At 45.0% G+C, this 8,023-nt stretch overlaps 1 non-coding gene across 1 annotated transcript; it reads right to left on the reverse strand.

Moving 5' to 3' along the window:
* Positions 1–1,054: 1,054 nt before the first annotated feature.
* LOC113875197 lies at positions 1,055–1,160 on the reverse strand. The gene has a single exon (XR_003506197.1). It is a non-coding gene; the product is annotated as a U6 spliceosomal RNA (small nuclear RNA).
* Between the last annotated feature and the right edge of the window lie 6,863 nt (positions 1,161–8,023).

An 8,023-nucleotide genomic window follows, 5' to 3' on the forward strand; every position in this document is an offset into this window, starting at 1 on the left:
TTCTGATACTCCCCCCATCCTACAGGCTGCTGGTCCTCTCTCTGGAGTGTGGTTGGTCTGTACTAACAGGTGCCTCGCTTCTAGTGAATAGAAACTGGTAGGAGTGATGCCTTCTGTCCAGTGTGACCCCTGAGACTAGGACATAAAAGGCAGGAGGCGTAGCCTTGCTCTGTCTCTTGGCTCACTGGCTGGCATTGGGTTTGGGGGTGGGTAGGACAGCCTCTCTCAAAACTGACCCTCCAGCCTCAGTCAAGCCTTCAGCTGGCTGCAGCCCCAGGCAGCATTTTGGTTGAAATCTCAAGAGAGTCTCTAGTCCAGAGTCTCCCAGTTTGGCTGCTCCCATGTTCCTGACTCACAGGAACTGTGTGAGATAATAAATGTTGGTTGTTTTAAGCTGCTAAACTCTTTTAAGTGTAGCAATAGATAAATAATGCACTCTGCCTTCACGTTATTTCCTGTGGAGGCTAGAGGCGCTAAGACAACGTCTCTTTGTCACATCAGAGTGACTAAGGCTACCAAAACAATGACCAAGGACAGGAGTTATTTAGGAATTCTTAGTTTGAGAAATTCAGTTCAAAGATGTATAACAGAATTACATTTTAAAAATTTATACTCTCTTTTCCCAAAGAAGGCACAGTAATTCCAAGAAAAATAAATGCACAGAGCCCTAAGTACAAATATGAAATAGAAAATCAGGACCAAACCAAGGGAACGGTAATTATAAGCATAGAAAGAAAGTGAAGTCGCTCAGTCGTGTCAGACTCTTTGCTACTCAGTGGACTGTAGCCCACCAGGCTCCTCTGTCCATGGGATTCTCCAGGCAACAACACTGGAGTGGGTTGCCATTTCCTTCTCCAGGGGATCTTCCCAACCCGGGGATCAAACCCGGGTCTCACTGCATTGCAGGCAGATGCTTTATCCTCTGAGCCACCAGGGAAAGGGTTATAAGCATAAGGACCAAATTAATTGCCACAGTTGAATCTTAACCATGATCTGAGCTTCCTGGTAGTCGTGGTGAAAGGGGGAACTTAGTAAGTTCCGTAGTTTGTTTTTTTTTAATATGGAACACTTCATTAATTTTTGTGTCAGCCTTGTGCAGGGGCCATGCTAATCTTCTCTGTATCATTCCAGTGTAGTTTTTCTTATTGGAAAGGAAACAAAGCTTTTCCTAGAATCAAAATTTAAAACAAAGTTCTCATGCGCACTTAAATATGAATGCTGAACTAGGAAGAGGATAAGACTCCCAGTCCTTCAGAGATATTGTGTTAGCTAAATTCATTTAGCTGTTACTTGTGTTCTTTAGTAAAAGAGGGAGGCAAGACTCAGAGCTCAGAGCAATGGTGAATTGCAGAAAATAAAAGGAATTTCTTTGACCTCATGCTGCTGGGCCTTTTGAAAGTGGCATGTAAATGTCTGTGGAAATATTTTTGATCTGAGTTGAAGCCCTTGCTTTTCTTTCTCTTTTCCTTTGGTATATATATATATAGCATGAAAGCACTTCTTGGGCAGCAATTTAAAATAGCCCAGTTTATCGCTCTGCGTATATTCCCGGTCTCGGTTTCAGTCTATAAATTCTTTCTGCTATCTTGGACTTTGCCTGAGAATGTGAATCCTGCAGCACATCCCATCACATTCCTCTGGTTTCCTGACCCCCTGTTATTTTCACCAGTCCTCCTAGATTTTGTTCACAATCCTGCAGGGAGGCTGCAAAGGCGATGGAATGCGGTAGCTGGGCTGCAGGGAAGGTCCAGGGACCTAATTGGTTGTGTGCAGCAAGCTTTCCAAGAGCACTGCTGGGCTGATGCCCTGCTTTTGAGAGTGAGCTGCAGGGGTCTTGCCAGGGTGTGCCAGGCCACAGTGGTCCCGGAAAACCCCAGTGTCCATGGAGCTGCAGAGCCGGAGTCAACGCCAAGCATGAAATGGAAGGAGATTGCTCTCCCAGGGTCAGACAGGGCACCTCTCCTGCCTCCCCTTGCCCTGCGAAGCTGTGTCTGTGACAGCTGAAAATACAGGCTGTACTGTATAAAGACGCCAAGCACACTGCCTGGCTTGTGGATTTCAATTTCTGTTGGTTTTCTCCTTCCCTTCTCCTCTGTCTCCTCTCCTCCCCTTCTTGTTTCCTCCTTTGCCATCTCTCCTTCCTCCATTCTGCAAGCATCTGAGGAGCAGAGCTGGTGTGTGAGTCCATTTTATTGAAATGTTGCCCTGGCTGTTTCCTCTGCCTGGAATCCTAGGTCTTCTCTTTGCTCAGTTAACGCCTGCATACCTTGTCAGCCTGAGCCTTTTCTGCTCCCTCTTCTTAAGTCAGCTGTCCCTGTCAACTCTTCCCTTTGCACTGTGCTGTGTGCTCAGTCACTAGAATCGTGTCTGGCTCTTTGGGACCCCAGGGACTGTAGCCCACCATGTAGCCCATGGGAAAATCCACCCATGGGGTTTTCCAGGCAAGGATACTGGAGTGTGTAGCCACTTTGTTCTCCAGAGCATCTTCTCAACTCAGGGATCAAACCCACATCTCCTGCGTCTCCTGCATTGGCAGGAAGATTCTTTACCACCGAGCCATCTGGGAAGCCCATTTCATCCTTTTAATTCTTATCATATAGATTATTTTAATTTCATTAGCATGATGACCTGATTAAATAAATTTTACATTTTTTATATGCTACTTCCCTGAAACTATCTGGTCACCTTTATATTCCCAGAACAGTGCCTGAGCCATAACAGTTATCAATATCATTAGTTGAGTGGTCAATGAATCAGTGGATGAAAAAGTCTAGTTCCATGAATTGTGCCTGGTGTCTGCCAAGGCATCACAGTTCTTGTGTGATAAAGATGAATACTTCTGTCTACTAGGATGTGTTCAGAACTGTGGACACCAGGTGTTCAGAGGACCAGAACTGTCCCCCAGTAATGGCAAGGCCAGATTGGCAGGCTCATAAGTGAAGCAGAGTCTTCAGATCTTTCAATACTCATTAAGTCCCTGTATTCACTTGCCAGGGCTGCCATAACAAAGTATCACAGCTGGATGGCGAAACAGCCACTCTCTCCCTGCATCTTCACAGGGTCTTCCCTCCGTAACTTTCTGTGTCCAAACGTCTCTTCTCAGATGGACACCAGTTATAGTGGATTAGGCCTTGTCCTAACGACCTCAGCGACCTCACAGAGAAGGCAATGGCACCCCACTCCAGTACTCTTGCCTGGAAAATCCCATGGGCGGAAGAGCCTGGTAGGCTGCAGTCCATGGGGTCGCTAAGAGTCGGACACGACTGAGTGACTTCACTTTCACGTTTCACTTTCCTGCATTGGAGAAGGAAATGGCAACCCACTCCAGTGTTCTTGCCTGGAGAATCCCAGGGATGGGGGAGCCTAGTGGGCTGCTGTCTATGGGGTCTCGCAGAGTCGGACACAACTGAAGCGACTTAGTAGTAGCAGCAACGACCTCAGCTAACTTAATTGAGTATTTAAAGACCCTTTCTGCAGGTGCAGTCACATTCTAGGGCCCCAGGGTGAGGACTTCATTGTTCAAAAACATAGATTTTGAGAGGGCCCAATTCAGGGGCATAACAGTATTTCTAAAGCTAAACCACCACTTACTACCCAACGTGATGTAGTTAACCTCTCTGTGCCTTTACTACCGCCTCTGGAGATAATAAAAGCACCACCTAGTGGTGTGGTATGAAGTTTGTGAGGTGACACCCATGAGGACTTGGGACAACCGCCTGTGAAGAGCTCCCAGTACACGTCAGCTGTTATTGTGATACCTCATTCGTCAGAAGATGGTTGTGGGCAATTGGACTATAAGAATTCGTCTCCAGCACCATTGACAATAGCCAAGATATGGAAGCCACTTAAATATCTATCAACAGAGGAATGGATAAAGAAGATGTGGTACATATACACAATGGAATACTGCTCAGCCATTAAAAAGAATGTAATAAAGCCATTTGCAGCAACATGGATGAACCTAGAGATTATCACACTAAGTGAATTCAGAAAGAGCAAGACAAATACCATATAATATCATTTATATGTGGAATCTGAAAAAATATATATAAATGAACTTACTTACAAAACAGAAACAGACTCACAGACATAGAAAACAAATTTATGATTACTAAATGGGAAAGGGGGAAGAGATAAATTATGAATTTGAAATTAACAGATACACACTGCTGCAGCAGCTGCTGCTGCTCAGTCACTTCAGTCATGTCCGACTCTGTGCGACCCCATAGACTGCAGCCCACCAGGCTCCCCCATCCCTGGGATTCTCCAGGTAAGAACACTGGAGTGGATTGCCATTTCCTTCTCCAATGCAGGAAAGTGAAAAGTGAAAGTGAAGTCGCTCAGTCGTGTCTGACTCTTAGCGACCCCATGGACTGCAGCCCACCAGGCTCTTCCGCCCATGAGATTTTCCAGGCAAGAGTACTGGAGTGGGTTGCCATTACCTTCTCCGAGATATGCACTACTAAATATAAAATAGATAAATGAGGATTTATGGTATAGCACAGAGAACTATATTCAACTTCTTGTAATAGCCTATAACAGAAAAGGATCTGAAAAAGAATATCTATGTATAGTGAAGTGAAGTCGCTCAGTCTTTGCGACCCCATGGACTGTAGTCTATCAGGCTCTTCCATCCATGGGATTTTCCAGGCAAGAGTGCTGGAGTGGATTGCCATTTCCTTCTCCATCTATGTATAACATATCATATAACATGTAAAATTAAATCACTTTTCTGTACACCTAAAACTAACACAACATTGTGACTCAACTATTTGTGTGTGCTCAGTCACTCTGTCACGTAGCCAGCCAGGCTAGTCTGTTCATGAGATTCTCCAGGCAAGAATACTAGGGTGGGTAGCCATTCCCTTCTCCAGGGGATCTTCCAACCCAGGAATGGAACCCGCATATCCTGCATTGCAGGCAGATTCTTTACCCTCTGAGTCACCAGGGAAGCCTGTAAATCAACTATACTTCAATTAAAAAATTGTTTTAAAAAAAGAACTGTTCTCTGCCCTCAAGATGCTTACAGACCTCTTTGAATGAAGATAAAACTAATCAGTAAAAACAACCAGGCATTGTCCTTAACCCATTTTCTCTATTAGAACGTAAGCTCCATGAGGGTAGCTTTGTTCATGACTCTGTATTTCCCTCCTTACTAGGCACTTCCTGGGCACTGACTAAATAACTATTCTGTGAGCAAATGAATGAATGAACCATGGCTCTGTGAGCTCCTGATCCCAAAGAGCAGACTCAGGGTCGGGGATGTGAGCCTTCCGGTCCCTTCACAGGCTTCTGCTGATTGCAGCAGCCAGACATGAATGGATCTCCCCCTCCCAGGGCATTTTTAATCTGGCTCCATCACTCAGGAAGTTAGTGAACCTCTCCCCTAGGATGATCCAGGCCAGCTGCAAGGGTAGTAGTTGTCATAATTAACATTTATCTTGCTTAGACAGTTTATAATTATAATCAGCTCATTCAAAAACCCTATAGGGTTCCTTCCTTTGCTCTGTCAGTCATGTCCAACTCTTTGTGACCACATGGACTGCAGCCCACCAGGCTCCTCTGTCCATGGGATTCTCCAGGCAAGAATATTGGAGGGTGTTGCCATTCCCTTCTCCAAGGGGATCTTCCCCACCCAGAGATCAAGAGACAGAGATGTCTCTTGCATCTCCTGCATTGGCAGGCAGATTCTTTACTGCTAGGGACACCTGGGAAGTCTCTTCTATAAGGCAAATATTACTATTATTTCCAGAATGAAAGCATGAAGAGGTTAAATAACCACTCCCCAGCTACTCAACTTGGAAGCAGCAGATCGAGAAATTGAATTCGGATCTGTCTGACTCCCAAGTCCTTGCTTTCACTGTGAGCTGGCTTCTTTTTTTGTTTTTGTGGATATTTTAAGCTGTGTCAGAGACTGCTCGCCAGATGGCTTTTTAATCTCTATCCTGTTGCTTCATTATTAATCTCTAAATTGTTTAGCGGCGAGAGAACTGGTACAGAAAGCAGGCATCTGCATGGGAGAGGTTTCTGGAAGAGCTGCTGACATTTCACGTGGAGGGTGGGCTAGGTCTGGGTAGAGGAGGGACACAGAAACACACTTACAACTGGGGGGACAGCCATGGGATCCATCTGTCTGGCTGCTGCTGCGAGGAGGCTCAAAATGACCATGTCACCAGCAACGCAAAGCTATGAACCAGGGTCAGTCGAATATTTAGCTGGTGGTTGCTTCCTGCTTTGGTCTACTTGGAAAGGGATAAAGAACTCCTTGCATTCTTTGCATATACTGAAAACCCACACTGCACTGGAGTTAGGGGCTCTTTCTGGAAGATGGCTGATGCTTCAGGTAGAGTTCTGCATGTTGCGAAGACCCACATCCTGTTTTCCCCAGGCAGGCTGGCTCCTTAGAACACGCCATGCTCAGCTGGGCTGGGCAGCGCCCAGCCCTTTGTCTAGGCTGTGCCGAGGAGGACTGGAGAGTCTGGTGTGCCTCCAGTGGTAGCTAACTCCCAGGAACCTCTCTGGTCCTTGTATCTCCACAGGATGGAGGGGAAAGTGCTCTCAGATGAGAAAAGTAGGTGGAGGCTGGAAATCAGCAAAGCACATTTATTCCGCCAAGTATACAGCATTCTGAACTTGCTCCACCCTTCTTATTTTCCATCTGTCTCATTATTCATCCCAGTAATATCTGGGCACTTTGAAAACAGTGATATTTTAATGTGAAGCTATTCCAAGGAGAAAGGAAAATATCCTCATTTGGCATAAACCCGCCATGCAAATTAGCCTAAATAAAAATGAGACTAAAGGCAACTTGGAATATTATTGTACTTTCTTAGGCTCCTGCCAGTCTCTGCTGTCAGCTGTAGCATTGCTCCATCCTGGTGACAGTGTTGAGAAGCAGGGGCTTGTGTTCTGGAAAGCTTGGACACCAAAGATCCTGCCCTTGGGCTGTGCTGGACGAAGGCCTTGAAGGCCACACCAGGGGCCACAACAGGACTTTCTCAGAAGGTATTCCCACGTTTGGCTCATCAGAGATCAGCCTCTCATCAAAGGACTCTGGCATCCACTCTGTTGGTTTTGTTTCTGGGTGACTATTTAAGTTGTGGGTGTTTGTCTGTATGCTTGTATATGTGTATGTTAAGGGTCAATGCTACGCAAGTTGACATTAAAAAAAAGTCACAGAAAGTCTTAAGATCAGGATTAGCAAATCATCATGCTCCTGCCACTGACGGCAATGAAGCAATTTCTTTCCTTTCTCTCCATCTGCATCATGTTTTCTTTGCCTTCTCTTCTCCCACTTGTCTCCTTGAATTCTCTCCTTCCTTCTCCTCTGGGTGCGCCTTATGTTTGCTCTGGATTGGGGGTCATCCTAGCTTGAAGCAATACACAAATCCAGAATGGAGGGCAGATGCTGTGGCCAACCAAAGCAATGGGTGATCATCATTATCATTAATTTCCTCAAGTCATGGTTGAAATGGCCTCCTTGGAAACATTCTCAGAATCCTTCCCTAAGCCTATCATGTTTGTGAACCGTTCTGAAAGGAAAATGTCAGCTGGCTATGTTTATTCCGAGGTTCTATTTCAATCAGACATTAAGACAACTGGGACAACACCCTTATCAGACTTGTCGCAAAGGAGTCAGACATGTCACTACATTCATTTCACGTCTCTAATTTCAAAGGTCGTAAGGCTGGAGGTGGTTAGATACCCTTCTGCAGCTTTGCTTTGTTGGGGGGAATTTGAAATGATACATGAAATCAACAAGGCTGACTTTTGAACTTTTTTTTTTAAACTGTTGAGCCCATGATCCTGCAATCTGTTTTATTCTAAGAAATAATTCACTGAACAAGCATGCTAACGTGGATAAGTGCTGAAATGTCTAATCTGAAATGTTAGTTTTTCATGCAAGTTGGGGAGGAAATGAATAAGATTTCTGAAGTGTCCTATGAACCTCCTTCCTCTAGATATTTTTATTTATAAGCTTAACTTCAAATCTCTTATTTCTTTATCTGAATGTTTTAAAGTC

Source organism: Bos indicus x Bos taurus, chromosome 17, assembly GCF_003369695.1.
Source record: "Bos indicus x Bos taurus breed Angus x Brahman F1 hybrid chromosome 17, Bos_hybrid_MaternalHap_v2.0, whole genome shotgun sequence".
Taxonomy (NCBI): domain Eukaryota; kingdom Metazoa; phylum Chordata; class Mammalia; order Artiodactyla; family Bovidae; genus Bos; species Bos indicus x Bos taurus.